Genomic DNA, 6,401 nt, shown 5'->3' with positions numbered 1-6,401 from the left:
TTCCAGGTCAGCTCAGGAATACCTAGCAAGATCCCATCTCACGTAATAATTTTTTTCAGACAACTTTTGTCTTCATATGTTATATTGTGTGAACACTGTGAAGGCTAAACTATGCGTTGGGAGAACAAAATGAAGCTAAGTCCCAAATTGGGTGAATTGACATCTATTGTAATTTTGATTTTGTTATCTCTTTATTTTTATAAGAGGAAATTTCTTCCCCAGTGGCTTTGGCAGGCCTATCTGGTACCCACAAAAATGATGATTCAGCTCCTTAGCCCTTCCTGAGAGGCTTCTCTCCAGAGGCTCAGTGACAACGTTACGACTCATGACGTGGTGACCAAGGGTTTCTCCCTACCTTGTTTAGTATGATCTAGGACATTAGGATATGTGGTTTTAGTTAGCAAAGAAATATTTATTTCCAATTATTTCATGCTTGATTGCAATTCTGTGTCAAGCACAGTGAATTGGAACATGGGTACAAGGCAAGGATTAGCCAACAAGAGGAAGAACAGGCACTAGGTGCTGGACAGTCATCAGGAGTTGATGGCTACTTTGCCTCTGCTCCTTTCTCCCATCTTTAGGTGACGCTTCGGTCTTTGGCATGCAGTCCCCGTTTAATGAACCATGTGGTCTTTGTTTGTTTGTTTTGTTTGATCCAGGATCTCCTGTAGCCTAGCAGTCTTGTCTCCTCTTGTCACACAACTGGAGATGGCCTTGAACTTCTGGACTCTGTCCTCCATTTCTCAAGTCCTGGGACTGCAGGCCTGCAACCCCACATCTGAGACCCGGATGTTTCTTGCAGTTGAGCCCAGAGCTTTCTGCATGTTAGGTAATCCCTATACCCACTGAGCCACAGCCAGACTATTTGTGTTATTTATTGCACAGGTCATTAACTTGTCTTGACAACTTGCTGCTTCTGAGGTCTCAGCCACCAATATTATGGAAAGCAGACCTCACATCGGGGATTTTCCATCTCGAGTGGGACATGCCCTAATGTCACACCGTGCAATTGTGTTGACTTTAGTTGCTTTTGTTTCTCTGTGTAGATAAAGTCTTCAGTGTGGTACAGGAACTGTTACATTTATAACATTGTGTGTGCTGTCAAACCTGTGGGGGCATGAATTGCATACACTTCACTGAAGACATAACTAATGTTTAGAGTTTTGGTTGAGAATGACTTCCTGTAGATCACAAAGCTGAGACCCTGAGTCAGGCCAGTCTGACCCTGAAGCCCGTGACCTGTTACTGTACTTTCATTCCAAGACAAAGTTTGCTTTAGAAGAGAGCTTCCTGCAGGCTTGGGCAAAGTAGATGGAGTACTTGTGTGGTATTCCAGGGATCGTGACAGAAAGATTGCCACTCCTTAGAGGTTGGCAAAAGGTTCCTTTGGGGTTTGTGTCCAGGATGGTGGCAGAGCCCCTGTTTCAGTATGGCATGAATGTGGGCAACAGTCCTGGGACATCCATTGCACGTTCTGAGAGATGGGCTTGGCCTGAGAGTGTACAAGTGTGTCTGTATACTGGGTCTGTGCATACACTGATTCAGCCTGGGTGTGTGTATGTGTATCTGTATCTGCCACCTGACAGCACACACATGGAGTCATAGATGCAAAGTCAACTTGGGCTCTTCATTGCCTAAGTTTAACAGCAAGCTACAACTTCATCCGCAGAAGACACAGGATTGCTTTGTGTTTCTAACAGTGCAAAGCCAAGCCTTGGTGGTATGCACACTTCAGTTCCCTAAAGCCCGAATAACAGACATGCATATGGTCTCAATTATGAATCTTGTTCCCCAAGGTTTTTCTGTCTTTCGCATACACAGGATTTTCCAGCAGGTTTATGATACACAATTAACCAAGGCCTCCCAGTATGACACTTGTTCCCTCTCGGCTTACAGTATTGTCCCCAGAGGAACCTTCTAAGCATTTTTCCCTCTTGCCTCACAGGCAATCCCAACCCCAAACCCCAGTTTCATCCTTTCTAAATCCAAGGACACCAAAACGTCAGCATCCCTGTAAAGATGTCACTTCATCTTTGTGCTCATTTAATTGGACTTTGCACAAATCTGTCCATGGACGTCCTCAAGTTGTCAGGAAAGTCTCTATGGGTCCCCTCTGACCTCCTAGCCCCTCCTGAGGTGTCCCTACATTTATATTGGTGAGTCCTCCTCTGACGCCTTAACATTTTGATCCTCCAAACTTCTCATCAACTCTGTAAAGCAAGTGGGAGGCAAATCAGTTAACCGATTTCTGCAAAGTACAGAGTCCAGTGGGTAATCCTGGAGTTCTCAGCTGACATCTCTTGGTTAAGCATCTTCATTGTCCTCTCAGTGGATGGAAGGCCCCCGGTGTCAAGGAAAGAAAAAAAAAACAATACAAAACTCCCACCCCAAACCAAACAATAAAAAGCAACAGAGGCCAAGTGCCAAAAGAGTCCTGTGGGTCTTTAGGCATTGTTATTATTATTATTTTTTAAAGATTTTATTGTCTGGGAATTTTATAGATGTATGTATATGATGTGTTTCGATCAAATGACCTCCTCCTCCTCCTTCCTCTTCTTCCTCAGATATTCTTCACAGCCCAAGAGAACAGGAGAGCCCTTAGGCTCAAGGTGAGCTGGGCTGCTGAATCAAAGTGGAGATCAGCTAAGCTCCAAACACAGAAAAATGTGGAACTCGTTCAAGGTAATCTACTGAGCCCTGCCTAAACCAGGAAAGCTAAGGCACACTAATAGGGAGCAAGATAAGGAAAGCATTTGGGATAACTTGGAAATAAGGTCTGCATTATAAAAATAAAATAAGTGCAATAAGTCTATACCCCAAGAGCAACCACAGTCATAAATACTGTTCGTGGGCTGTCTGACCCCCACCCCACCCCCGCTCCTATTTCTCCAAGTCTCTCTCTCTCTATTTCCTTTACTTATCTATGAGAAGCGTCTTTGAAAAATAGTTATCAGATCGTAAAAAAAAATATTTATTTTTATGTAGAAAGATTTCAGCTTATCTGGGTTTTCCCATTTTGAACTTTACTACTTGATTTTCATATCTTGAATACACATACTGTTGAGTGTAGTTTTACAAAGCTAGCGCCTTTGCCTGGAATTGCTCTGCTATTGGCTCCTCCCAGCTTCCCTTTTGCTTTACCGGCCTTTAGCTCCTGGAGGTGACCATGCACCCCACCAGATCCCACTGGAGACTCTTGAATCCTCAGGTAAAAAACACACGCACTAAATTTGTTACTTTTAACTACCTTCTAGGCACAATTGCTGGGCATTACTCTCTCCTGCCTGGAAAAGCCTGCCCTTACCATTTATTATCTCTGTCTTCCCATTTGCCCTAAATTTCAGTGGCTAGTCCCACGAAGCACCCACCAAACATCCTTGGCCACCTGCCAGTAGTGGAGGCCATAGTGGTAGTTCATGCCCTCTGCCCACCCCTGTGCCCTGAGATCTTACATGGTTGTTTTGTTCTTCTTTCTCCAAAGCATGGCAGATAAAGCTCTCTCTTCTTCCGTGTCACCCTTTCCCTCCTTGGACCCAGAAGTCATGCCTGTACCTTCTGCCCAGCATATGTCCTTATTTACTGACAAATCAAGAACCAGTTGGGGATCGGGACTTTAACATCAGAACCTTCTTTGCACACATAAAATTACATCACTGTAAAACCCAGAAATGGAAAGTTCATTTGAGTGTATAAAGGGACACAGTTGTCCTGTGTCTATACAGGGGCCTTGTCACCAACGGTCAGGGTGTCCTCCTACCACACAGTGACTTTGGTGAGAGTGTAAATGCCTTAGGTGGGATTCTTTGCCCAGTTTTTAAACATTGTCATTTCTGAGACCAAGTCACTGGCTAAATGATGGAAACAAAAGCATGACCCTTCAACAGAGTTGAAGTCCAGTTGTGCCAACTCCCCAGCATCGCTTAGACGGCCTGGAGCACCACAGCCTACCATCTTGTCCTGTATCTCCTGTCTGTCTAAAGCTAAAACACAAACGTGAATAGTTATAATGGCATACAAGCTATACACACATTTATCCACCTTCCCCTGGGCCTACCTTATCTCCTCATTCACTCTGTCTTGAAAACCTCATGAGGGCTCCTGGAACCACACAAGGAGGTCAGAATGGGTTCACTGTCAGCCTGGACTTAATACAAGTATTCATCAGAACATATAAGGGCAGCATGTCTGCCAAACATGTCCACCCCAAACTTCCAAGGAACGAGAGGATGATAGCACTGAGGTTTCACCATTCCAAGACCTGGTGTGAGATAATGAGTGACCCTTGAGCCTTCAATAATGAGAAAGAAAAGCAGTGAAGTTGGTATAACTTCCAATATTTAAGAAAAGTTCTTTTAAAAATATATAAAGTTACTCGGCAGAACTAGTGAAAACTTGAATGATACAAACACACAGTTACAGAAAAAAAAATCTCTTTTCAAAGGTGAAATACATTAACATGAACCCCATGAAACCATAACCTCTGCCATTATCCTCAGCTCAGCCTCCTCACCAAGGAGACCATTGGTTCTTGGTCCATGGTCCAACAGATGCTGGCTTTCTATAGAAAACATGTGGACTATCTCCCCAACTCTCAGTCCATTTTAGTCCAACTAACAAAATAATATTTCCATCTTCCCAAACATTATCAAAATAAATTCCACTAATTCTCACATAGGAGTTTTTAGGAAAACAAAACAAAACAAAACAAAGCAGAACAAAGCAGTTAGCTAAAAGGGATTTGTTTCCCTTAAACCGCCCTCTTGTAAAAAATAGATTTCTTCTTACTATGTTGATAACCAATAAAAGCCCTTACTCAAGCTTCCCAAATTGCCTCAAGCAATCCAACCTTTCAATAAATCTAGGGACTTTCCCAGGGGTTTCTGGCCCAAGCCACCCCACCACTTTTATGATGATATATGGGGGTCATATACAGGGACTTACCCAACAGCCTCTAAATTAAAAGTCATGGGAACAGGTAGTTTAAGGAAGAGATTTATACCAAGTTTCAAATGAAACAAAGGTATTCCTTACAGCTGTGAGCCATCTGCAACCAATTTTCTCATACTCAGGGTATATTGAAGATAAATATTCTCCTGTACCCACTCGCAGCCCCCTCACACACTCTCTAGAGACTCGTATAATATGCCACCCAGAGGGACTTTAACGTTTCTACAGCATACAGCTGCTCAACCTCCCTGTGGCCTTCCTCTTGTAGTTCATATCGATTTCAAATCATAGAACACTCAGTACTCAGACCCTTACATTGTTATTTAACCTGCAAACGCAGGTTAGAAAGGACAGGATCATTTTAATTGCTACAAGACTTGTAGCTATGACTGATTATACAGTGTGGCCACGAGTAACGTTAGAATCAGGGTTTGAATAATTTCCCATTTGAGTGTAGAGAAAAATGTGACCACGGAGCAACAGATCCCAGTGGCCCAGAGCAGAGCTGAACTCTGACAGCCATGGGCTTAAGGGTCTCCACCAGTGACCCCGGTTTCTATCTTTTCAGCTGTAATCTGGGGAGATAAATGTTACTACTTTAGAAGGCTCCTGGGAAGATTAAATGTGGTAATACCTGTAAAATGCCTAGACAAATCTCCAGAAGATATACAGTAACCATAAAGATTAGTTATTGTTGCTTTATGAGTGATAATCCTTTCAAAGATACTGTCACCAACTACAATGTTAACATAATAAAACAAAATTAAAATCTAATAGTACAGGTAATCTTTTCTGTCTATGGCTTCATGAAATTGTTGCATCTTACAGTATGCCAAGTAGCACTCACCCTAGCATTTATTTCTGAAACTGTCCTCTGTGGAACAATAGCATGATGTAAGACATAACAAGACACACATATATTCAAACACACACAGACATACACACACAAATACACAGACACACACAGGCACATATACAAGCACACACACACACATACAAATACATACTGGCACACACTGAGACACACACATACAAACACACACATACACACACACAACCAAAGTCAAACACACAGCCACACATAAAGACACACAGATGCACACAGGTGCATGCACACACACACACACATACAAACACAGAAGTGCATACAGACATACACACACACACACACACACACACAAATGCACACAGGCACACAGACATATACCAACACATACAAACACACAGCCACACATAGAGACACACACAGATACACATAGGCATGTGCACACACACAGACACACATATAAATACACAGACATACACAGGCACACACACACATACAAATATCCAGACACACAGGCATACACACATACACACACACATACACACACACACACACACAAATACATACGGGCACACACAGAGACACACACATACAAACACAGAGACACATATAGAAACACAGGCACATG

Source organism: Mus caroli, unplaced genomic scaffold (genome assembly GCF_978045245.1).
Source record: "Mus caroli unplaced genomic scaffold, Mus_caroli_1 scaffold_4, whole genome shotgun sequence".
Lineage (NCBI taxonomy): Eukaryota > Metazoa > Chordata > Mammalia > Rodentia > Muridae > Mus > Mus caroli.
This window is presented reverse-complemented; position numbering follows the sequence as displayed.